General features: G+C 42.1%; 2 protein-coding genes across 13 annotated transcripts in view; one reads left to right on the plus strand and one right to left on the minus strand.

The window, feature by feature from the left end:
• The window catches only part of slc12a4 (solute carrier family 12 member 4), a 193,484-nt gene that overhangs the window by 103,868 nt on the left and 62,859 nt on the right, over positions 1-26,757 (plus strand). The window contains exon 25 of the transcript XR_005097485.1: positions 26,519-26,676. The gene's annotated coding sequence lies outside the window, so the exon portion shown is untranslated. The remainder of the gene's footprint in view (positions 1-26,518; positions 26,677-26,757) is intronic.
• si:dkey-205h23.2 (CUGBP Elav-like family member 4) overlaps positions 1-26,757 on the minus strand; it is a 105,381-nt gene that overhangs the window by 51,987 nt on the left and 26,637 nt on the right. The window lies entirely within an intron of this gene.

Here is a 26,757-nt window from a genome sequence, read left to right on the forward strand (position 1 = left end):
CTAGCATGGCCGAGCTGATGAGGTTTGCCCTGCCGTGTTGTCTATTGGCGCACTTAACCCCGAGACTACCCCGCACGCCATGTCTGCACGCTCTCGTCTTCGTTAGGCGACCCTTCAGTCATTAATTACGCTCGGGCAACTTCTATTAGCCCTTCATTTAGGCTAATCAACAAGCAGGGGCCCCTACGCTGACATCATTAGCACTCGTAACAAGAGGCGGCAGCAGTTGTTTGTGAGCATTAACACTTTCTTGATCATGCCGAGTCTTCTCATATGCTACTCTAAAAATGGGATATTCAAATTTTGGGTGAAATTTCAAAATGCACAAATGACCTTTATCAAACCTTTGAATGTGGCACGACATAACAGAAACTTGTCGACCCCTTAAAGATATTTTAACCTACTATCTTTACAACTCTGATGCCTTAACTATAGCTCAGTTTTACTCCCAGTAGACACAAACAACATAAATAGAAAGTGCACACGAAAAGGGCGTGATGTGTTTCAGGCGAGGTGATGCGGAAATCGGATGAGACAGCATGCGGCTCTGTTGCCTTGGCAGTGCTTCTTTGAGTTCTCGTGACTCGTATTCAGCTGAAGGGTCACAGAGAGGTTGAGGATAGGAAACACAGCCAACAGTGGGCACTTGAGACTATCTGCAATTTACTTTGCGTCATCAAGGCTTGCAGATGCGAGCACCCCGTGTGGTACACAACCCAGATTAGTTTCTGACAATGTATACACAGCACTATACATGCTCCATATGCACCTTTATGCTAATATGTGCTAGCTACATGCCCTCTGTTAAACCCAGTGAGCAGAATACCATAATTCCCCACTATCCACTAGGGACTGAACTGTACAGCAAAAAGTTTAAAAAAAAATCCAGAATAGTTGATGCCACCCCCTAAAATGTTTACAAATGCTGTTGTTAATTGAGGCTTTTTTTTTTTGACGAATACATTTAAGAAAAATGCAATCGAATGCAGTTTTATGGACCAAAGAACACTTTCAATAATTTAATCATTGTGAACTTTGAAAATATGTGCAACGGGTGAGAAAAAGGTCAACAAAGCAGCAGAGGAAACTTTCGTTAGGCTCACGCGCGCTGCTCCGACTCGACTTGGAATGCACAATCTCGGCCAATTACTACATCCCAAAACTTGTGCTCAGGGCAGCTATAAGCCCTCTCTGTTCTTTACTTATTAATCCCCATGCAGGCCAACACTGTATAGTGTCATGTTTGAGTGTTCGTGGTGAAAAATTCATGTCATTTTATCCGCTGTATTCCCCGATCTGACTGGCTCACCTTGGCTGTGTAACTGTTGCTGAGCGTTATGCTGAATTTTCTTGTTGGGAGAAAATGTAATTTAGACAGCCATGCATGCACTGCTGCTCCCGGTGCGAAACAAGACTTGAGAGTTCGCGGGATAATGAAGCTTGGTCCGTGCCTGTTTTTGGTGCTTGTGCAGCTCGGCGGTGGAAAGTTAAAGTCTTATGTGAGCGCTTTAGAAAGATTTTTTTATTTTATTGGCAAAGTAAGTCATAGGCTATCTAATGAGATCCCATACAAGAGTTGTGACAAGCAACTTTAATAATGGTCAGTTTTCACTGACATTGTCAGAAATGACAATGTTAACACCGTATTTTGGTCTTTAGCGATGAAAGCCAATAGTTTGTACTTCTAATTTAAAGTAACCAAAATGATAGAATTGTAAAACAAAGTTCACAGATGTTGTCCTCAAAACTCCCCTAAGAGGCCAGGATAGATAATTGGATTTTGGAAGTTTCCCTGCAATTCTTTTCCCCTCTGTCTCAGATTTTTTTAATTTAGTTTCCTGAAGAACTTTTTGGTTTTGTAATTTTTTTATCCTTGGCCACCCCCACCAGAAAAAAAATCCTAGCTCTGCCAGTGCTCATTAGATTGTGTTAGCCCTCTGTTTGCTTTCTTTTTGTTTGTTGGCTCATTTGTAAGTTTACAAACAAACAAGCATGCAAATTCAAAATCCTGTACTGTAATTCATGTCGAGAGCTGTTCGGTAGAAAAAGGGTTAACTTACTATTTTCTAGCTCTTGTCGATGCTTGTAATGGGATAAGGAGAGCAAAAGTGAGCAATTGAGGAGAAGGGAACGGGGGGGAGAAAATGCCATTTGCGTGTCGGGAGGGAGGAATGGGGGTCCAAGTGGGCCTGCTAACCGAGTGGCTGCTCATGCAAATGAATGCTAATTTATGCATACATGGCAGTGGCGGCGCCCGAGGCGCCTTTGATTGGCAGTTGCAGGTCTGCCTGTGTGTGTGTGTGTGTGTGTGTGCGTGTGTGTGTGTGTGTGTGTGTGTGTGTGTGTGTGTGTGTGTGTGTGTGTGTGTGCGTGCGTGCGTGTGTGTGTGTGCGCTGAGGAGGGTGGCTTGTCTGTGGTGGGTGGCATGGTCCCCCCCGCCACACACACACACACACTTCCCAACATCATCCATGTTGCACAAGCTGTGCATTCAGCAGCAGTAGCACAGCCTGGCCTGTCCGGCAGACTGCTTCCAAAAAAGCAAACAGCGGCACTCCTCATTTCCCAAAAAGCAAAACACAAGAAAAAATCCACACATGTGCACAAAAGCTCTGCCGCCTCCAATTCCTCCATGGCTGGAAGCAGCCAGGGGCATCATCATAAAATCAATCCCGCTCTTGCCTTGGTTCTGTGCCTGTACAGTATGTGTGTGCGAGGGTGTGTTAGCATCGTCCTGGGATTGTTTATGTTGATTCTTGGCGGGTGTTTGTGAGTGTCAAAACAAAATGAGCAACCGTGCAGCGCTCTTTCTTTCTCCAAGATTACGAATGGGCCAACAGAGAGGGCCCAGGTCAAGACCGCCAATTACTTGAACAGGCTAAAAGCGGAGGACTTGCGTCCTTTTGTTACCTTCTAACATGTTTTTTTTCTGAAGAATAGTTTCAGTTTTAGAAAGTCCTCTGAGGACCATCCTAAGTTCCTGAAAGGTTGAAAAACATTCAACTGTCTTAGAAGAGTGAGGACAATGTGGACTAACAGGGGGAGGGGGGTTGCTGTCATGTTTTTTTAAAATAAAGCACAGAGGTGTAAATAAGCATACAATTTCAATCTTCTGTACAAGCAGAATCCATTTGTGCTCCCCAGGTGTGACAAACAAAAGGTTGAGCTCCAAACCCGTCTAAATGGTTTTGCTTTATTTCCCTTTGAGATTTCAGGGGAGGGAGGGGGAGGCGGTTGTTGCGTGTAGAATTGCGATGTGGCGTCGATGCCAACTGAATAATTTTACTGCGGAGTGTATAATCGCAGATGCTTTCTGATACGGCATGTGTGGAGAAAAAAAAAAAACTCTGGTGTCGGTGTGTGTGTGTGGGGGGGGCATGCGAGTACACGGACAAGACAAGCATGGTTGCACATTGGAGTGCAATGTTTATAGCACACACGCATGAGCGGCGTTGCGCGCTCATGTCGAGGAATAAAATAAACAGTGTCGCCACCACACAATGTATCCAAGAGGCAGCATCAAATGAACAGTATTCGTAGCCGGCGTATTTTACTATTTCCATTTTCTTTTCCCTCCATCGGCCCGGAGGCTCACGTGAATGAGTAATAGACAAAGTAATGGCTTCATCCTCGCCCAGATAAATTTGTTTTTCTTTGCCAATGGTTTGCAAATATATAATAAACGTAGAAGAAAGATGTAGAGCGGCTACCCTATTACGCCGGCATTCATGAATTTATGTTTACATTATCCACACGGCCGGTTGTTCTGTTCTTCACGAATACAAACAGCCTCTCCTCTGGCTGAAGGTACACCAGACAAAAGTGAATTTTGTTTGAAGTAGAAGTATTTCATCTATACGTTCATGACAGTGGTGGATGTGTATGCTTTTCTCAAAAGTGGGAATGTCGTTATACACTAAATCATTTATGAGTTGAGTAACTGGAGTTTTGGAGGAAGCAAACTTGGTAGCTATGTATGACGAAACTCTTTGTTCTTTAAGGCCAGGATAGATTTTGGAAAAAGCTTTTGTGCAAGCTCATATCTAAGGAAACCTGTAATTGGGAACAATAGACTTAAAATGGCGTCTTCAAACCAAAATGGGCGATTACCTGGAATTTTCAGGCACAGCTTTTTGAGTCAACTCATGATAGACGTGGCTACCAAACTTCTGGTTGCGATCTGAAAACAAACTTTTGGGGTGCAACTTTTGAAGCTTTCCAGTGGCCGCTACCGGATCGATTTTGGGCTGAACAAATTCTGGTTAAAATTTAAGCAGTCGTATAAAATCTTGTAAATTAAAACCAACCATCAGCATCAAGTGCCTCGTTGTGTCAATCCAAACAGCATCTGTTTGCAAAAGTCAACTTCCGGAAGCAGCGCGTTGAAATCCAACGCCGTATCAAACGGAACAATTGAAGTGTGGAACGCGCTACGTTTGTCACGGTCCCGCCTCGTCCACTCGGAGACGGAAGCCCGCCGGAGGCCTCTTGGAAAGCCATCCAGCCTCCATCATTTAATTTGACAAAGAGGCGTGAGGTGAGCTTGAAAGAGGAAGTCTGTCGAGCAGCTCGTACGCCACTCCAGTTTGTTGGCCGCCCCGGGCTATTGACCGCACCGTGTCGGCCTCTATGCTGCAAACGCGTCCCCGCACGGCACTTAAATTGCATCCGGGGTTCGGCTGTGGGGGGAGAGCAAACGGCCGGGGAGAAATCAATGCGAGGATACGAGGCTCGGCGGACGCAGGGGAAGCGTTGGCTTTTATTCAGGCTATTGACGAATACGCCAGGTGCATGGCGGAAGGTGCCGTAGCTCACTGGGCTGTTTGTTGTTGACGGAACATGTGCACAATGTCACACCGGGCTGTTGCACATAAATCAAAGCTTGCATCGGTTCCATTGGTTAGCTCTGTACATGTCTTTTGTAGATTTTTTTTTTAAATTCCTTTGAGATGATTATTAGACCTCATTAGTTTGTGCTAGTGTTTTTTTTTCCTTATGTCACAATTTTATTCGGATTGCAATATTCTTGCAAATCAACATTTTTATTCTCATTAAATGGTATTTAAAAATGCTTGCATTCCCGTGAGCAACTGTAATTTTTTTAACTTTTCTTGTATAATTCTTCTGCTAATAGTACTCTATTTTCCTAAAAGTATTACTCTTGTTATAATAAGACTAAAAGAAAAAAGTATTTCTTTCTCTTGTAGTTTTGCAATGAAAGCAATTAACATCTCGTGATGTCACTCCTTTATTGTTATAATATATAGCAACTTGTACTAGTTAGTGGAAACGAGGCTTGGATGGAGCTGTCAACATTTTGTGAGAGCTTCGATGTGGACCCAAGTTGAAATGTGGTTGAAGGGAGAAGTAATTGCAAGCTTTTAACAGATGCTTTTATGGATGATAAAAAAATGCTAAGAGCAGTTTTACCGTCTTTGGGGAAAAAACACAAGAGACGCAAGGCTGTTTTTTTTAATTTTCATTTTCATTCTTCTCAATTGCCTTTGCCTGATCATTTGGATGGATTTGCAAAGACGGGCTGAATGGATGAATGCGTAAACGTCAACTCCCATCATGCTTCACTGATCTGCCACAAACTGCATAGGCCCTAAGGAACACATTGAACCTTTGCTCAGCGGGGTATATTTTCATTTCCTGTATCAACATCCTCATTCATCCTTTCTTCCTTTTATATGCACTGAATTAATACAAATGAGTGTGAATGGGAGCCAAGTATGTGAGTGGCAGAATTTAGCGAGCAGACTCAGTGAAGGGGAGAAAGGCATCTGTTGCTCCAACCTTTGCTCCGCGCCTCTGTATAGATAGATGCCATTATTTACGCCCGATAAGACTCTTTTCCAATTGGACGGTCCGCGGCGGCGCTTAACGAGGAAACATTGTAAGTCAACACATATGAGTGATGCGTTGTCGGCTCATATTAGCATGTCCGTATTAGCTTAAGTATCAAAACGCTTGAAATGCTTTTGTGGGTATACTCATGATAGCTTATTAAATTTCATCTTGTCAAATGAACTATTTCATACATTTAGTGAGGCTTTCTAAAAATGAGACAGGGTAGGAAAAGATGAACAACTCATGTACTTCCTTAGCTACTCACTTGTTTGTGGATTTTCAAACTCTTTTCTGACATCAGACTGAAAAAAAATAAAAACGAGGATTTTCCCCATGTTTGTCTACAAAAGACAAGCTCCGAGATTGAAATGACAAATGAGGCAGCCAAGATGGGAAGTGACAACGACACAAGAGAACAAGAAAGATGCCAAAGAGCGAGAGGCAAAGTGACAAAAGGCAACAAGAAGAAAATGAGGTGACAGAGACAAAAGGAGAAACGTGGAGGGGAAAAAAGGAGGCTTCTGCCATCACAGGAGAAAGTCAAACTTGAAGCCGAAGATGATGATTTCATTTTATTGTTGTCGTGTCACTTTGAATCTATCACGGGTGCCAGCTGAATACTTTCGAAAACACATTGAAACCTCCAGATTTGACTCTCCCTGAGAGATTTGGAAATAGATGAAAAAATGTGCCTCCAAGTCACAATCATCACATGACTTTCCATTTTGTCAATTCCAAAACTCTCTTAAGACTTCAGTAAAGCCCATTGAGGGCCGTCCGGATCTTTATGGCGGCTTATAGTCTGGAAATGACACAATTCAAAACCACAAACCGCACATCTTTTTTTTTTTTTTGTCAGACAATAACCCTTACTCTATTGAAGAAAAGCGTTCCACTCGACTAGATTACGGTCAGGCGCGATTAAGATCTTTTGCCTCACTGAAGCAAAGAAAAGGGAAGGGAGGGGGTGAAAAAAAGGAGGGACATGGTCTGTATAACATGAAGGGGAAAAAAAAGAAGACAAAGGAGATAAAACAGATGAAATCCTTCCATCAGAGCGAGTCGTCGGGAGCGACGATCCCAATGCATGAGCTTCATCACGGGGCTGCCTTTGAATGTCTCTTTCTGCATCTGGGCTTTTGTTACACTTTCCTAACTGAGTCTCCGTGTTTCTTTTTTTGTCCAGCCTCACTGATCTCTAGAAAGAGAAATATCCCTCATGTGTCATGGGCTTGTCAGACTCTTTCATGATTTTTTCACGATATCCCTTTTGAAGCTGTCTGTTGCTGAGCTCACTGTAAAAAAAAAATCTAATGTCCATCACTCATCATAACTGTGAAGCACACGTCATATTTGCTCATTTAGGTACCTTGGTGTTGCTGTTTTGGTGAGCAACAGAGTTTAAATCAGCTCACTAAGTAAATGTAGCCTATATGTGGACAATAGAATCTATAAACTGAGATAATTCTTTTAGATATGATTTTTTTTCTTGCACCAATTTGGAAAGCAGCTTTTACACCATCTCAGCATCGAGCACAACCTCGACACTTCACCTTCTTGCCACTCCAGTTGTTCAGAGTTTGGCCTTGGTAGAAGTCAATGTTCTTTTGAATGCCGTGCTTTGCTTTACACTTTTCAATGAACCAAGTTGCCCTGACTTATGCATAAATGCATTTTTCCCCCCTCATTCAAAAAGTGAACTTGGCAATAAATGTGAAAATACAGTGTGTTATGACTGTTCACCTCTTTACTCTGACAGTGGAATCAATTTCAACATTTGAATGCCAATGCTGATGTTTAGCCGAAAGTTACTGCCAGTGCAATGATCCCCGATAAAAGCGGCTGAGTGGTTTACATGGAAAGAAACATTTGCCATTTGCAGCAGGAGGTTTTACAAATGAATCACTTGTCGATTTTGTTTTTTTTAAAAAAACAACACCGGTGCTTTTCATAGGAACAATTGTCTCGGCACATAAAAGCGGGATCATACAAGTGGAACCTTTTCTCTCTGCTACAAGTTGTTTATACTCAATTCAGGAAGTAAAATGTTTTTTTACACTAACAAAGAGACAAAACGCTGCAGTTGAAGGCAGCTGGTGTGAGATTTGTTGCTAATGTTGGCGGTATGTCCAGCCGTCACAGGCAGATGGCGGCGCTACAGAGTGCACCCTTTTGAGCAAAGTGCACCAGAGATGCGTGGATACTGTCTGAGCCACATTTTATTTTTATCTGCTCACAACTGTGATAATATTCTCGCTAGCCTCATCAGGGCTCCCCCACGTAGCCCGAAGAAACAGAACGCTGAGATGAAACGACGGATGAAGGGGACACCGAAGGAGCATTAGCCGGGTCAGATTAGCTATTATTTGCCGCACGAACCTCCGCAACGCGACGCCAAGGTCACACAAGCGTACACGCGCAGCTGGATGCGGGAATCCAAGGCCTCCCAGCGGCAAATGGCCAGCCTTTGATCAGGCGTGTCGTCTCTGTCACAAAGGTGACCCACAACATCCACGAGCCAGCGCCGACAAGCGAATGTTTGCCACAAAGCATGGCCGGCACCGGTAAATGGCATCACAATGAATGTTTGCGTTGCAAGCTCCAAACTAAAAGCTTCTCCAAAATCTCATCAAGCATTCCCATTCAGTACGAATGTCAAATTTACCAAAGAGCGTATTGAATTTACAAACTTGATGGCACTTTTCCTTTGCACAGTTCTTTGAGTTATGAATCCTTTCTGGGTTGGTGCACTATTAGCTCATTTATTGAATGTGACAAGCAGTCAAACACACAAATATAAAATGAAAAGACTTGCAGGAAGCACTGCAGGCCACAATTCATGCCCAGATGCTTCCATGCAGACCAACCCAGTTGTTCTTTACATTCTCTCTTTCATTATATTTTTATATATATTGGAATGATGATCAATTTCTCTCATTAAAATTGTAACACGTTATTAGCACTTATCAGTTGGTGGAGTTGATTTCAGTCCAGAACCACAATTGCTGAGGTTAACATTCGCAAGTTAACGCTTCACTACTTTTTTTGAAAGATCTCTACCCAGTAATTCGAGATTAGCAAGACTCTCTCTATAGTGTCTATTCGGATAATTTCAGCTATGAAAGGGAATAGTGACACACTTAATCCATGGGGAGATCATCAGATGTGTCACACGATGCAATCATGAACAAGGTCTAGAGGTCACTTTACAAATGATGAAGTGGTTGAAATCATGCTCCATTTTGCATTAGGAGTTTGTTTTCAAACACAAAATACATCATCTGATGCCATGTTTGATGTTGTAAACATGCGGGAACAAATTACAACAGTGTGGGAGCAACAGTCCATGACTGAGTACGGAAAAGGCAAATCAAAGGCCCGCTCTCTTTGGGGATGGAAAATAAGTGAGACTCATATAGGTATTTCCACTTGTAAATCAAATTCACTGACCCCGGGTTCAATGTACAGGTGACAACTTCGGGATAAGTAATCGGAATGAACACTCTTGCAAACCTTCCCACAGGCCCGCGATCAGATCAAGCGAGAGCGGACGATCCCGTAAGAGAGTTCACCTGAGTGCCAGTGTGTGTATAAGTGGGACAACTCCCAGCATGAATGATAAAACCGGTCCCCATGATGCCTGATTTACCTTGTACGTTTGAACCGAGTCTCTGTTTGCCCTCAACATCTCGAGAACCTTTCAGTAGTTCCTGACCTGTCGTACCTGATACTATGAATCTCATATTTAAGATACAGGGTGTGTATTAATCTTATCATATCTTGTCTCGTACCAAAATGTGCACATTGGATTACTTGAAGGCTCTAAATTCTCCAAGAGGGTGAAAAGCCTGATGACACGGCAGTATATACACAAACATGTTCTTTACGTACCTAATGCAAAACAAAATGTAATCTCACCTGCCTCGCTCAATACCATTCCATTTAATAACGTGAATAAAGGTTGCTTGAAACGGGAAAAAGATCACAGGCTAGCTCTTGAGCTGCCGATGAGCCCGGCGCTCCTCAAAGGCGCCTGCTTGATGGATCTCCTGTGTTCATTACACAGAGACACAGCCAGCGACTTCTCTTTAATCACCCGGCAAGTCACTTATCATCGCGACGACGCTTTCGCTACGTGCGCGTGCACACGATTACACGCGCACTCCCACACTGTAATAAATACTGGAAGCAACCATCATTGGGATTCACGCGTAGATTGTATACAGGCATAAAGCGATACAACAATAGGATGGCAGGTATGATCGATTTTTTTGTAGCGTACAAAATTGCCTCGGTGAGGCAGAATCGTGTCTGCCTCACCATGTGCTTTATATGCTGTTTCATGCAATCAGCAACACAAAATATATAACATACAAAGGATAGATTTGTCATGTGTGTGTGCGCTTCTTTATATTGCGTTTATTACTTTTTCCTCTCTCTCTCTGTCTTTCTGAGTGTGTGTGTGTGTGCCCACCGTGTACATGTAGCGGTAGCCACAGGTCACTAATGGACAACAGGCTGGTAATGGCTGTGGCAGTTCAGGTTGTTCTATAATCTCATCATGGTTAACTCGATAAGGTAAAGGTCGGCCTGGCCCCGCGGTCGACTGGTCCTGTTCCAGCTCTGACCCGCTGAGAGACAGAAGGCTCCACGTAATGCAACCTCGGGGTCTCCAATTGGAGGTCCACATCTAGACAATTTCAGTGCAAAGCATAATTGGAGGTGTTGCCATTTGGACAGCATGTTGTCCATAAAGATGATTCAGGTTATATTCATGCAATGCCAAGGTCATATTACAAGCCACTATCACTTGATAGTTATTTTTGCACTTAATAATAACTAATAAATACTTTACCTTCTCTATATGCTCTATTAGAAATCCTACAATTTTACCCACACAGATTCAGCTGTCAAAATTCATTCATTATTTCTTATGAAATGGATCGCGATCCACTTTAGTGGCTCCACTGTCCCTCCCTGGCAAAGTATAAAGAGTAACTGGAGGATAATAGTTGTAAAGAGTCTTTCTTCTTATGGAGTCATCGCTCCAACGTGTTGAATATAGCAGGCTTGCTGTAAAAAGGGGGGAAGGAGCTTATAGGTTGACCCAGGAGTCTTCCGGGAAAACGTCTTTAATCAGCCCCCGGGGGATATCATCCTCTCTGGGATCCGGCTGAGCTGGGAGCCGGGGGCAGAAGGCACACGCTGAAATCTGACAGACTCTCTTCCAAGAGATCAATAACCTGCTTTTTTTTTAAGGGTGACATGTTGAGGGGCAGACGAGGAATTCTACTCCTAAATTCCCTGGGAGAAGCCATTTTTTTCTTTCTCTCTTCTATGCTCCTCCTCCCTCTCTTGTCTCTGAGGGGATTTTAGAATATATGGGTGTGCTCTGTGTTGCTTCGGATTACATCAGCCTGCAGAGGGAGGGGCCGCTTTAGTTCCAATATGTGCTCACATAATGTGTCATTGCTGCGACTGCAATCAAGGCAGTGTTGCCATTTTAAACGAAAGGACGCGATTACCTCCGGTGAACATTCGTGTTTTCGATTCAAAAACAAAACCTTATTTGCTCAAATAGTGGCCTCCACGCTAATAGACGGCATGTCCCAATTATTGCCGGGTTTGTTGCCCAGCTTTTGCGGGTGTAATTGACTGAGCTAACTGCTGCACCCTGCAGAATATTGCTAACCTTGTTGATAACCAAAACAGCAGGACCTAAAAGTAAAGTGCGTAAACAGCCGCTTAGATGGATTTAAGCGTAAAGTCTTGCTCGTTGTAAACAAGATTCCTGCTTTGTGTTGAGCATTATTTCACATTGTTTGGCGACTCATTGTTAAGCAATTAGCATTTCATTAGCATCCGTGCTCTGTGTTGTGTGCGTCCATTTTTGTGTTCTGGGAAACAATGTGCCTGCAGATTAGATCCGACAATGATTCTTACGAGCTCTAATCGACTTCAATGTCGATCACTGAAAAAGTTACAAAAATACAAATTAAGTTATTAAATTATTCTGAAAAGTATTTTCAACATATAACAGTTTTGCTTATTTTTGTGATCAAATAATGGCTTTAGTTTCAAGAAAAAAGTATTCATTGTATGTATTAGTGAGATAGTATAAAACAAAGTTATGATAAAAAAAACAAGCTTTTTGGAAAGTAACTAAAAACAAAATGCAGAGGTGGTTTTCACAAAACTCAGTGGACAGCATTAATCAAATCCATCACATTAAAATGATAATTTGCCTTAGTGGAGGGTTTTTTCTTCATCCATTTTCGTCCCCACGTTTAATGGACCTTGTAAGTTTTCATTGTAGACTTGCTATTACCAGTTGTGCTGTAAATATATTAACTGCAACAAATTTAAAGCTGGAATATATTTATATAACTATTATTTTGATTAAACATGTAAAACGGTGCACATTGGGTCCAGTATGTGAACTATCCCTGCAAAAGTTAAATCCCTTGCTATTACAAACTGGCCAAGAGAGAATTTAATGTGGGCCACATCATTTCCTTCTTTCCCCAGTAGGCAATGCGTAAAAAAATTCCTTGCCAGTATCACTTGATCCAGCCTTTGCCTGTTCCTCTGCATAACTATCGCCGCTATCCATCCCGCCTGACATCTGGCACCGGCTGACTGGGCACAGCTCAGCCCGACTGGCCTGCATTGCTGTAGGGGAGGTCAGCGACTGAGGGCTCGGCGCCGGGGCCGTCTGGGAAGGTTGTTCTGCATACTGAGCAGCCTGATTAGGCTGATGTGCGCAGAGGGGCTACGGCCCGTGAGGGGCAGCGGGGAGACAGCCGTGACGGCGCTTCTCGGGCTTTCTTGCTCAGGTAACCACTGGTAACCCTCAGTCATGAACTCTGTGTCTCTGCATGTATAAAACCCATAACAATTTTAGATATGGACTCACGCTAACTCTGACTAAGAAAAATTCGATGGAAATTTGAGTTGTTGCTTGCGCACAGTTGGAGTGAAAAAAAGTCATCTCAGTGAGATGCGGAAGTCGGGACCATGCAGAAAATTGTTGGCATCCACTAAAAAGATGATTTTATATCATTATTTTGCAAAAGGTATATTCAACTGTAGATGAGAGAGGCATCTATTAGTGTCATTTTCTTTGTAGATGTTCAACATTTTTTGGAATATTGCATATATACTGTACTGCATTACAATTCATATAAAGTGAAATTGTCATTCAAATGACAAAAGAGCCAGTTATGCTATTTTTTTCCAATTATGAGAAGAGAGGTGTCAACTAATTGGGGAGCACCATACTTACATATATATTAGAGTTCTGATCGATATTTGAGGAAATATGTTGGGTGTATTTACTTAAGTTACCATATTTCTCAGACTTAAAGGCACACGTCATTATAAGGAGCGAGTCTCAATGAAGAGGACTATTTTTAGAAATTTCCACATATAGGTTGGGGCACCGGGTTATAAAGCGCATTACTGCACATTAAGGGTGACAAACCAGTACAGCAAATGAGACATGCTTTATTTAATGTACATGGGCATATCTATATGTGACAAAATTGTAGCACACAAGGCTTAATGCACCTATTTGCCCACTTGGGAAAAGCACAGCGTATCACAGATATCGGCCTGTGCAAGACAGTCAATTCGCAAACGTCCTGCGCATTATGAGGGAAAATGATAAAGATAACAAGCCCGTGACAGCACTGGTTCACATCAAGCGCTACACAGCTGACTGCCCAAAGCAATCCGTCCGACTGCTCCGCCTCCATGGACCTTGCACTACCGCTCCCTCTCACAGCAACAAATGATTTCAATTATTTTCCCCTATTTGCAGCATTTCTTAAATAATAAGAATACATCTTTTTACTGGAAAAAACATTTTAATTGTTTCAGGCATAAGAAATATAAAAAAATGGGGAATTTATCTTTGGAAAGCAAAGCTATTTAATACACCCCCTTTATTACATTTTATTGCATGCCGAGTTGTCCTCAACGACTTGAGAACATGCCAGTGAGAACTAAGTTAACACAAATATAATAGCTTAGCTTTTGTATTTTAAGAGGCGGAGGGGTCAGTCATCCACTGAGAAGATAATGAAAGAATAATAATAAAAATATGCGATGAAACTGCCCTAGCTTTACCCACAATAGCTTCTCTCATTAGCCATCAGCACTAATGTTGCTGTTTATGCTTGTGTTCTACACCAGCTCCCACCTAATTAGGCGCCGGCCTTCTAAAAATAAACGGTAAACTAAACACAGGCGTGAATGTACTAGCGAGTCTGTTCATGTGGGGGAATAATGGCGGCGGGGAAAAGGAGGACGGGGAGTAGCGGTGCGCTCGCGTAATTGAGTCACTTTGTGTTGACTTCACGGCGGTCATGTTGCAGAACGTGCACTTTGAAAGTAGCCGAAAAGTGTAGATTTGATTAAAAGGTTTTGAATTGTTGTTTTATTGTCTGTCCATACCTGGGATCAGTTAAAAGTGGAGTTTGCCTTTCACACTGGCTAAACTGGGATTGACTCCGGATTGTACGTACATGGTCTAGAATAGGATAGAAAATGGAGGCATAGCCTTAAAAAGACCTCAGATTGTGCCAATTTGCAAGCTATATTCAATTCTATTGTTGAGTTTTCATGGGGTGCAAAGTGGAGTTGAGCCAGGACTGCTCTTTCCGGGACTACAAAGAGTTGGACGACTAGGTAATGACCACAGTGCCGCAGTAAAATCAACCATGACGGAATAGCGCTAACTACGCCGCAGCGCTCTCCCAAGTGATTTGACCGAGATTAATTTCCCATAACAAAGACTTTGAACCCTTACAGAAGGATTTCAAATTCAGTAGCTCTAAAATAAAATCCAATATGAATGAAAATGGGGTTGAATGTTGACAGTTTTATGATATGCGAGAGATAGGGTTGAATATACAGTGGCTTAAAGCAATTTTCACTGCAAAGTGGCTGTTTAAGAAAAGCGGGGGGGCAGAAAAGGGCCTTGCTCATCTTGATAATTCCTTTCTGAGCCTCGTCACTCCAGTTTTATGATGTAAAGCGTTTCTCTAATCTCTTGACATTGACTTGGTTATTTTCTTCTCCCAGCTGAATTTGTAATATTTCTTTTGCATTGTACCATGGGCCATCCAAACATGACTCACACGGAGGATGTTGTTTGCGCTGTGGGCAGTTGTAACAGTTTTTTTCAACAACATAAGACTGCTGCTTCTTCTATTTGAGATACAAAATGATCTTTTCTGGGCCATCTTAATATAAGTGGGCAGTTCAAGTCACAAATATGAATCTTTGCTTGGTGTAAATGTGGCCATATTGAAAAAGCACCTGCCCCCCATTATCACTGCCAATGGTGTCACTATATTATTTTACTTTTACAACTATTAAAAAGCAGGTACCTTATGAAGTTCAGGGGCTACTGTTGTACTGTATATAAAACGATGATTTCTTTTTGATCAAATATTGGTCAGCCTAACTGCTAATCAATAATCATTTGTTTGTGTTTCACTAAATTGGATACAGAAACTTATTTTGCATATCATAGCAATTTTTACATCACAGACAAGAAATTGGACAAAAAATATAACCGTAAAGCGATGATTAGTCTCTCAGAACAAAAAGATCATAATTAATTTTCACACAAATGCATCACGTCCCTTCTTCATAGTGAGCTTAAGCTAACTGGAATGGCATGGCAAAGATGAGACTTGGGAGGCACTTTTCTGTGAAAACAGCTCTAATTCGGTGTATGACACCGATGTGTGCTGCATATCATAAAGCTGTCAACATCCCCTCCAATTCTCATTCACATTAAATGCTATTTTAGAGCTATTGGGATGGCATTTGTTGTCTGAGCAATGTCACCGGAGGACGCCGAATCTTTGTTATGGTAATTACGGCTCAGTAAAATTATGTAGATGAAACAATTGAATGGGAAAGTTTCCGTGAGCAATCGGCATGGGAAGAACTGGAAAAAAAAAATCCTGAATGCTTTATTTCCTAGTTAGCAATCTTTGTGGAATGAACACAGCTGGATAGAAATTCAAATTAAAGCAAAATATTTCAAAAAGTCATCCCAAGGAAACGCCATGAATGAATAGATGGATGATTATAATAGTTTGTGAAATATCCCATCACAAACAGCTTTAATCTTCATTCATATTTTCTTTGCGACCATTTCACAACCTCTTCAAATAAATCACAATTCACGTGGATAAACTGCGCTTTTGTGGTGTTTTATTCATCAATCTGTGGGGAAAAATAGTAGATCAAGAGTAATTTCCTGCATTCACTGTTGTTGATTCCGCTTCGGCCTTGCTTCCAGTTCATGTCGGTCCATTTGTGCAGCTCTGAGTCCCAGACCTCCAGACCTTAGGCTGTCAGCAGGAGCATTCCTGGCAGGGAATTAGGGAGGTTGTTCTTGCACAAAGAAAAGCAGGCTTTACAAACAGCCTGGATCTTTCTGTAGAGTTTGCACGTCAGGCGTGGGCAGCGCTGAGGCCGTGCTGTTTCACTCGGCTCAAACTGGATATTCGATCAATATTCTGTCCCCTACCTGCTAGCTAGTTCCGCCTAGGCAGCTTTTCCAATATGTCCTAAACATGTTGCTGCTCCTTTGGAAGGTGGAAGATTTATTTTGTGACTTAGTTAACAAAAATAGTCTGAAGGTAGTGGAAGTTATAAGAAATGGCCCGCGATGATACAACGTACGGGTTATATTAGCATATACATTTGCCAAGTTTGGGCTATGATAACGTATTGTAAACAAAAAAAACAAAAAACGCATTCACTGTATTAGTCGGTACTGGACTTCACTAAGATAAATTAACTTGCACCACACAATCGTCTGAAGCTTACCAAAGAGAAATATTGTTGTGCATGTAACGGCTCCTCGGTGCAAAAAAAGATTGAGAATTGCTGCTCTAACGGGACCCGAGGCCCTTTCACAACCCTGTCAGTGCTTGACGGCCCTTAATGATCAAGGTGACATATAGGGGAGCATCTGGCATATGACGAGGCGGTCAGGATCTCATTCCCTGACAGATTACAGTGTTGGACAAGCTGCCACTCGCAGCGGCGTGGCCGTGATGGCTCTGATAATTGAAGTGCTCGAAGGTGGATGAATTGGACGGATGATGCCTGGCCGGCAGTCGGATCAATAGTGTAATTGTGAGCTCCATGTGGCCAAGTTTAATGGTCAGGGGACTGGACCCAATCCGCATCAGTCCATAAAAGGTCAAGGACTTATTGAATCCACGGTGTCTTTTTTTGTATTAAATCTATTTTTCACTCACGAAAGTTGATGGTGTAAACCATTGCTAGACAAGTTGGTGGACAAAAAAAAGCCCATCGTAGCATATTTGGCGTTTGAGTAGTGATGCAAGCTTTACTGTTATATTTTGTTTTGTTGTTTTTCTTACCCCCCAATCTCACCACATCGATATTTGCCTTTCTGCTGCCAGGAAAATGGTAAACTACTTAACATTCACTATGTGGCGGCAAACAGATTTCATAATCGTTACCCGTACCCCCTCCCCACGATGACAAAGCAGGTTTGTTCGTGGACTTAATGAAGGGATAGCTAGCTGTCCTCCTGCGTCATGCGTTCAAATGTCACGGATGCGATGACAGGCTTATCTCGGCCTCCCGTCAAGACTCCCTAAACAACTTCTGCTCTGACCAAAGACAACAACCAACCCAGTTTAATCCACAAAATGCTTGACCAGTGCGTCTTCCACCACAACATAGCAAGAACCTAATAATAATCACGATATGTCCGAGCGTCTCAGACACGGTGATTAGCGGCAGGATTGAGAAGATTATCTGTGATATTTGCAATATAGAGTTGGGCCTTTAAGATCCACAAGAGATCAAATTGGAAGCCAGGGATCATGACTAGAAGGAGATTCTTAGTGTGCACCCTTCTCGTTGAGATATTTATTGGCGTGTGAGATGAATTTATGGATTTATGCCTGTGTAAAGGCGTGGAAGGATCAATAATTTACCCGAATCATAGAGGACAAGCAAACATGACAAATGTCTGATGATACACAGTGTGTTCAAGCGTCTCACCACAAGCATGGATAGGAAAAGTTAGCTCTGATGTTTGTAATATGGAGTTCTACAGTATAACCTGATAGGTGATTTATTATGGTAAAGTGTGTTTGTCCAAGGAGTTGTTTGGATGGAAGCGCAACCCCATCAAAACAAGCCAGTATGACAAGCAGCTAATAAAAGCAAAGTGCATTCAAGGGTTTCAACAATGTAGCATGTAGCTGAGCGTGATGATGGGGAGTGACAAGGTCAGATGAAGATACATTTTGAAGTTGCGCTCGTACTCGATACCCACACACAAAGAAGAGGCCTTGAGTGCTTGCATAAGTGAAGAACTTTGAGAGAAGAGCAATTTAAAAATAGACACAATAGGTGGGAAGAAAGAACTTCTAAAGTCAGGAATGAAGAAGCAATCCAAGGAGAGGGTACAAAGTTAAAAGCAGACATGGGGTGTAAAAAAACAACAAAAAAAGTGCGAAAGAGAAATAGCCAATTAGCAAGAAGCCAGCAGGTGTGCTTTTCCTCTGGATTGCCCTCCTTCCTCCAGCAGCCATCCCCGCCTGGGTTGTGCGTGCACGCTAAAAGTGCAGGGAGTTGCCATGGCAACCGCCTGGCACGCTCTGTCTCCAGGGAAACGGAAATGTCACAGCTTAAGAGGTCTCGTGGAAAGCGAGCAAGTGAGGGAGAGAGAAAACAGACAGGTAAGTGCCGAGAAAAGCAAGCAGTACTCCTCGTTTTTGTCACCATTGACTTTCTGTACTATCAATTCATCATCATCATCATCATCATCATCACTCCTCCCCAGCCACCATCTCACTCGCCTTTAACTTATTTACAGCCCGAAGAGATGACAGTGTAGACAGGAGGTAATAAAGAAACGCTCCCTTTAGTATGAAAGCAAAGGCCGAGCAAATCGAGCCACTTCTTTTTATTCAATCAAATATTTACCGCCATAAGATGCCGCAGCGCCTGAGGGTGTGGCGAGGAAAAAGTCGAGCCGGGGCAGAGTCGGCGGAGTGCGCGGCGAAGCTTTAATGCCAAGCTTACGGGCTCACCCCGCAAATCACACATTAGCTGGAGCCGACTCGCTGAAAGCCCATTAACCTGAATGGCCGCTGATTGCTTCGCTATTAACACAGCCTGACTCTTCTCCTTGAGGGCTGCAACCCGCTTGCATAGGTGCTTAAGCGCCCTTCAAGGGCTCGGCTTAATCAGGGTAAACAACTGTTGTCACTTTGCTTGATGCATGCCAGTCTTTGCAGTCACACCTAAATGCCCCCCCCCCCCCCCCCCAACACACACACACAGACACACACACACGTGTCTATTTAAACGCATTTGCTAATCATGCCCATCTGGTGTAATTAACCTTTTGTGTGTTGCCTGTTGTGCTTCAGAAAAAAAAAGGTTATAACTGCGTTAGAAAGTCATAAACAAAAAGGAAAGGTGAGTGTTAGTGACAATCCAATGGGGCCGAATTTGAGCTTTTGGTCTCCTTTGCAATTTAAATTAAAAATATGTAACTAAGAACCTGAGCGATTTTCCTATCTGGTGCGTAATGTGCACTGTAATTCTTGATCTTTGGGACCAAAGAAAGTCAGACATGTTAAGAAACCAGAGAACTGTGTTTAATTGTGTAAAATATACAGGAATCAGTATGAAAAGGGATGCATAGTCTCCAAGAGGAGTAAAATTAATGTTTTTTCTTTTATTTTGTCATTTACAGTGAATCTACAAGCACCAAATTGTTTTGACCTTTTGGCCCTACAAGTACCACCATATTTTTTGGACCACTGGGCGCCCCATATTATTCGGCACAATATCAATGAACGGGTTCATTTTAAAACATTTTCATACATGAGGCGATCCACATGAAGCATTGTATGTTAAATAGTTTCTTGTAATTGTACCGTATGTTTGTATGTTAGCTTTAGCAGTATTATGCTAGGTTCAGAGTGGAGACAAAATATCCGGGTCGCGCCACGTGGAAAGAGGAGGGGATCGTCCGAGAGCTATATTTAAGTAATTGATTAAGATGGTTGAAGTCGGTCTGTGTATACAATTATTTAAGCTTTGTGTGTGCGGATGGTTCTTTTTTTTTTTTCTCAAAAAAGACCAGCTAAATGGAGCATTTCTCCAGCCGGCTGCCGCCAGGCTGACAGTGTCGCCTGGCCATGCCTAATTTATTTCCTCTTTTGTCGCTGTTGTCTCCGTCCCTCGCTTGATTAAACCAACCTCACGCCGCCGTGCTCAACAAATAGCCTAATTGAGTACGACCTTGGCAAAATGATATATCAGCCCGATCCTCCGAAAACACCACCTGCGCCAGACGCCCGTCGCCGCAGCCCGTCGCTCGGCGGGGGCCGCCAAAACACAAACAAGGGGATTTCGCCTTCGCCTCCTCAGCCAAAGTCATTTCTTGCTCGACCTTTCCCACAAATCACCTCCATGACATAGCCCCGGATGGATCACCGGAATGGGACGCATTTGTATCACTTAGACCTTCCATCAGACGCGAGCGGATACTCATTTATTATTCCCTCTTCCATTTGCAACTTGCGGCACACACACAGAGGGCAAACTGGCGTTGACCAAAGGCTATCTTCCGTCTTGCGCGAGCAGCTGCAGGAGGCTTAAGTAGCCCGGAATTTCCATTCTGCGTTTTGATGGCATCCAGACGATAGCAAATAGATCATGGGTGGCTGTTTGTGTTGAAAAAGGTCAACCGCAGCCTGTTGCGATGACCATCCCAACAGGCTGTTTCAAACTTTTTATCATGTGTTTTAGCTAGCCTGTTGTCTGCAGAAAATGCATTCAAACTTTTTCACTGATCTCGCCAGAACCAAAACTTACTCAAATAAATCATGTTTATAATATTGACTTTTATGGTTAAGAAGAAAGTCATGAGTTTTGATGTCAGGATATTAATTTAGCAACGTTCATAAAGTTCAAAATAACTTATAACCTTTCGCATATGCAAATGTTTGATAAGAAACCTCCAGGTCAGGTTTCCCTAACATGGCGCCCAACACAAAATGTATCAGCCTGCATTCATCAAGGACGACAAAAATTGAAACTGAAATTCTGAGGATTTTAAATAAAAAAAACTGTCAACACGATTAATCGACAATCAAAAATAATCATAGATTGTTTCGATGAGTGATTAATCGTCAACTAATCGATTAATCGTTGCCCCTTTATACCCTATCGAGCAAACCTTCCTAATTTTCCTTGAGTCATCAATTTTGGTCCCAGATTATAGTGCCACCTGTTGTTTGGCTTTAAAGTTCCTGCCTTCCAAATTTCATTTTGACCTTGGACTTGGAAAAATGTGATCAGAGCCACTGTGGGGATCGCTTTCCGGATATGGATGCTTGCTCTGGGACGGCCGCATACATAATGAGTCAAAGCTTTTGGCGGGTGCATAATAAAAGCGGCGTTGCCCTCCATTCACTTGTTTGTTTGGCCCAGCTCGCCTCCCTCCCTCGATATCACTGAGCGATGTGTCTGCCCACAGCTGGCGTATGTGACACTCATGTGCTCCTCAAGAGGAATGTGTATCCTGCAGGTAAACACCTGGAGGCTGAAAAATCACCCTCCAAAAGCAGGAGATGGGGGGGGGGGGGCTGAGGCTCGTAGGCACGGACTGTTGACAAAGTGATTCTGTTGCCGAGGAGCGGCTTCTTTGTCCTGGTAGAAACATGCTCGCGATAAGATGCATCTATTTGGTGAATTCCAAACAGCCTCAACAGTTACAAATAGAAAGCCACACAGCAGAGTGCAGACCTCCACCAAGGTGGGAGGATTATGGTCTGCATGCTGACACAAAGTATTCCCAGTAGTGGAAAACAAATGTTTATATTCATTTTTTATTATTATTTATGAAAGGCAAATCATATGAAGGCGCTCAGTCAAGATTAGAGATTTTTTTTTAAATAAACAAGAAAATCTCTAAAGTACCAGAAATGAATTTTCCCAGAAAGTCTTTGAGTGGTTGCTATTCTCTTAAAACCAAAATTTAATAATTAAAACTGCAGATGGCTAGAACGGGACTCACTGTGTCTTGTCATGGCAAGTTCTCAAAATAGTCTTTTGACATTAGTTTGCATCGGCAAAAAAAATCTTAGTAATTTTACATAGCTCATTTGTCTAGGATACCTGAAAGCTATAATTTTATCATGAATAATCTACAAACCTCACTCAGCTAAAAGCTGTGACAAAGCCCCACTGATTCCCATCCTCCCTTTTTGCCTCTTAAAAAAAAATACTTTACCTCGAGCCCTTATGTAAAGTCCAGCACAAAGTGGCATGCGAGATGGGTGTTTAAAGGAGATGAGAGTAGACGTAGAAGGTACGCTTAGAGGCTGGAAAAAGAACACAAAGCTTTTATAATGTTGGCCCACTCTGCTGGAAAAATAAGCTAGCTCTGCTGTGGTTCTCTGTATTATCAGGAAATGGCTTGCACCGATTGATAAAAAAAAACAACGCTCAATTACAATAAAAGATGCAGTTGATTTAATATCTTCCAAGTGTCAGCTCACCGCGTAAAGAATACCGCGCACGTCGTTGCGATGACCTCTGATAAAGACAAAGAAGGTTTACGGACGTTTTTGGTAAACAAGCAAATATTCCTCGAGTGCCTCTCTCAGTCTAGCCTGGAGGTCAGATGAGGACATGATGATAAAAGTGGGTCACGCTGCTAGTAGACCGACCACCTGTCGGGATAGTGAAAAGACTACAACAGCAAGGGGAGATGAACTGCTGGGTTTTTTTTTTTTTCTCCAGACGACCTTTAAACAGGATAAAGACACACTGGGAGCTAGCAATATCCAGATGAAGACATGTGAAGCCATAAGATGTCATGACAGCCTTCATTCCCCCAGCTCATATACTTTTTCATTACCTTTAATCAGATTTTAACATCACCCAGCAGCCCACATCATTCCCATCTAAAGCGACAGAACTTCATCATGGCCGGACCCTAATCATGTAGCGGTATCCATTTTGACGTTTCCCAATTTACATATGGCCAATATCTCTAGACTAAATTTAAAAAAAGAAAAAAACATAATATGGGATCACATCTCTTCTCTGATGTTTGCAAATTCAATTATCCCTTTATCAAATTGGATTTCACTGTTATTATTGTTATTTTCAGGCCGCCTGGCTGTCAGATGATGAAATTGACGCCGTTTAATTCCGACGGTATTGATAAATGTGTTTGGCGTCATCACCGTCATCGTAGGGATTCCAAAGGCCGGTCGCGGGATGACTTATTTTCGTTTTATAATCTCATAACAGCTGAGCTTCAAGGTGAAAGGAAAAACGTTTTGTTCGTACATGAGGAAACGTGTAGGACAAAAGTGATATGAGAATAAAAAACATACGTCACCACGGGGAGGCTAACTAACAGCGCGATGCAAGTGCAGACTTGCTTGTGTTTACAGTTTAAAGACGCAGAGAGACTATAACTTTCCACGGGGAGCGTAATTAGCAGCCAAGCATCAAATTGTGAAGAAAAAAAAAATGAAAATCTTTCAAGACCAATAGCACGACACGTGTCTTGTGATCTCGTTCTCCTTACACAAACTTCTGCTTGTCTTCCACATGAAAAGAAAGAAAATGGAAGAGAAGGAGTCTCCCTGTAGCTTTTCACACGTTTGTTGAAGCACAGTGAGGAAGTCTCTTGAGTTCATGTGTCCACTCAGCTCAAGGCCTCAAGGGAGCCACGATTCACTCGGCAAAAAAAGTAAAAAGAAAAAAAAAAAGCATTGCATTCATTTCATGTTCTTAGCTTTGATACTTCTGCAGTCATCTCCGGAGCAAAGAAAGTAGTAGAAGTAGAAGTGGTAGAAATATAGAAGAACCTTGTGCTTAACAAGTTATTCAAGTACACTTTTAAGAGATATTTTAGGACCCACAAAAAAAATAAAATAAAATTGCCAAACCCAATGACACTCAGGAAGTGAACTATCGTAATGAGAAAAGATAAAATGTAATGAGAAAATTTGCCCAATTAATAGCAAATATCAAATTTGAATAACCTAGGCATTATTATAAATATTTGTTTTTTTATATTGACAGTTGTAGCCAGTTTAATTTAACACCATTAAATTTGGTAGCCATGTGCTATGGGTAAACAAAAAAAAACAACCACTCAAAAATTCCTTCCAAGAATACAAAGGAAGTTAATTTGGCCATTTCGAGGATCCTTCAGATTCCTACGAAACTTGGGGCATGAATACTAGACAGATGGATGTCACTAGAAATAAAAAATAAATGTTTTCGCCAATTTCCTGACTTGCTGTAAAACGCAAAACTAACAATGATGCGCCAACAAAATGTCTTGTATGTGATGATCAAAAAAGGTTTGGCAACATGGAATTTAAAGATTTGCCATTTTGGTTTGAAGACGCCATTTCCAGAAACCATGTATGCTATAAAGATGGGCAACATTAAATTGTAAAAAATTCTAGTGCCGAAGGATGGCAGCAATGTTTTATGCTGAAAAAATGTTGAAATGAAAGTTTGAAAAAGAAAAAAAACTTTTTGAATTACACATCTCAGCTGAATGGCATTTAAACAGAATCACTCGACCGAGACGTGAACATGTGCCGTGGCGGTGAAACAAACGGCTGCAAAAATGGAAGCAGAGCTCCAACAGTGGTCCCTCAGCAGCTATTTACCGACCAGATGCAGCACAAAAAACTTAACTTGCCGCTACACTTTTCCATTAGGGAAGAATCTCATGTTCGCCAGGCTGGACATTTTGTACTGAAATGTGCACCAACGTTGGCGCTTAAATAACCATCCCTTTGCATATTCATTGACAAGAATGAATGAGCCACTATAGCGCATCACTGAGTGCCAAACCGACAGTAAACATCGATCAGCAGCTCGCTGGCAGCTTGTGCTATCTCCTGAGACTCAGGCTGTTGACGATATAGGCACTCCAGCCTATACAGTATGCGTGTTTAGGGGAGGGGCGGGGGCAGCGACTGGGGTCCATGCCGTATGCTGCGCAGATGCCGCCACTCTGCAGGCCTTCCTTTTATACCCCCCCACCCTATCCATAAACAAAGAGGAGCTTGCAGCTCATCCACCAACTTTATTTACATTCATGCTGGAAATATGAAAAAATATTCAAGTGCCTTCCCACAGACAAAAACAAATCATTTTCATGCTAATATTCAGCATCCCTCCTCTTCCCCGCCTGCGCGTCACATGAGAGATGGGGAGCCGGCTTCGAATTAATGACATTCCATCGGCGCTAATGTTTGCCGCGTTTCATTAACTGGTATATCTTTAATTTCCAATAAACACAGCAATTAGGGGGAGGCGTCCGCCGAGACGGGGCTTTGGCAGGCTGCTCTGCCGCGGTAACAGCTGTAACCAAATCGGCGCCGAGGTAACAGTAGTCGAGGAGGACTCTCGGCTTAACTGAATCCCGGCTCGCCGTGGGGAGCGGCGCAATTCAATTATATGAAAATGAAGCTCGACGCTTGTATCGGTTTCAGAGAAGAATGAGAGCGAGGAAACAAAAGACATCCGCAGACAAAGACATCCAGGATTATTCTATAGAAGATAGTCAAAGTCAATGACATCTGAAAAAATGTTGGGTTTTTTTGGTGAGAGAACTTGCATATTTGTTTGGGATATCCTATCATACAATACGTATATTTTGTTAACAGTGCTTTACAGCTTCAAGGTTTGGATTTTAAATCTCAGGTCCAGTCGTCCACGTTACAGCAACATGTATTTTCGATGAATGGAAAATGTTTAATTCTTGTCCATCCTAGTGTATGACTGTGAATGGTTGATTCTGTGTGTATATTGGGCCCGCCTTTTCGAAAATGTATTGTTGTTGTTGTACTGTGTCACTGAGTGCTTGCAGCAAACATAAAATATTGGAAAGAACTCAGTATGACTACCTTTACGGCAATAATGATAAATATCCATATATATTTTTATACTTTTCTGCCAAATCAAAAATGAGCATTAGGAACTGGCTGAAATAAACATCAAAAAATACTTCATGAGCGGAATGAAATTATTCTTCCAAGAATAAAGTCGTAATGTTATTATTATCTGGCCCAAAGCAGGTTGAGTGAATGGAACTTTCTTTTTAAATAAATCACTGACCTAAATGGACATTTTTTTCCTTGGAAGAAAAAAAGACTTTCACAAGAGACATTGTCCGCTTTCCAAAGAATGATTTTCAATAAGTGTCAAACAAGGGGGAGGCGCAAACATTTACTGAACGTTTAAATAAAATAAATAGATAAATAAAAGTAAAAAATCAGCCCGTGGGGAATTACAATCTCTTGTTCTGTGTAAGCACAAAGGGCAGGAGGACGGATTAAACCCCCACATTATAGTCAAAGGACGAGTGAGACTCATGTACTGAGAGGCAATTTACCATCCTGACCTTTCTATCTTTAAAATGTTCACATCTTCCCACACACACACGCACACACACACACACATGTAACACACACACGCATACACACATGCACACGTAACACACACATACACACACACACACAATTTTGACTCTTTTTCCAGTGCAAGTAATCACGTCAAGATTTCTTTCTTCTTCTTTTGTTCCTCTCAGTGTAACTTGATGAACAGATAAAATGGAGCTTGAAGGAGAAGCAAAGTGGGGACCTGGATGATGATGATGATGATGATGATCATGATGATGATGACGGTGACAATGAGAGGAGAATTTTTTCCTGAGTGGGCTACAAGTAACAGTACAGTCCTGCAAAGGTAAATGACAATGAGACACTCACTAAAATTCTTGGTTTTGATTGCTGGCTGTCTGATTACAGAATTAATATTCTCTTACTA

The sequence above is a fragment of the Syngnathus acus genome, chromosome 3 (genome assembly GCF_901709675.1).
Source record: "Syngnathus acus chromosome 3, fSynAcu1.2, whole genome shotgun sequence".
Lineage (NCBI taxonomy): Eukaryota > Metazoa > Chordata > Actinopteri > Syngnathiformes > Syngnathidae > Syngnathus > Syngnathus acus.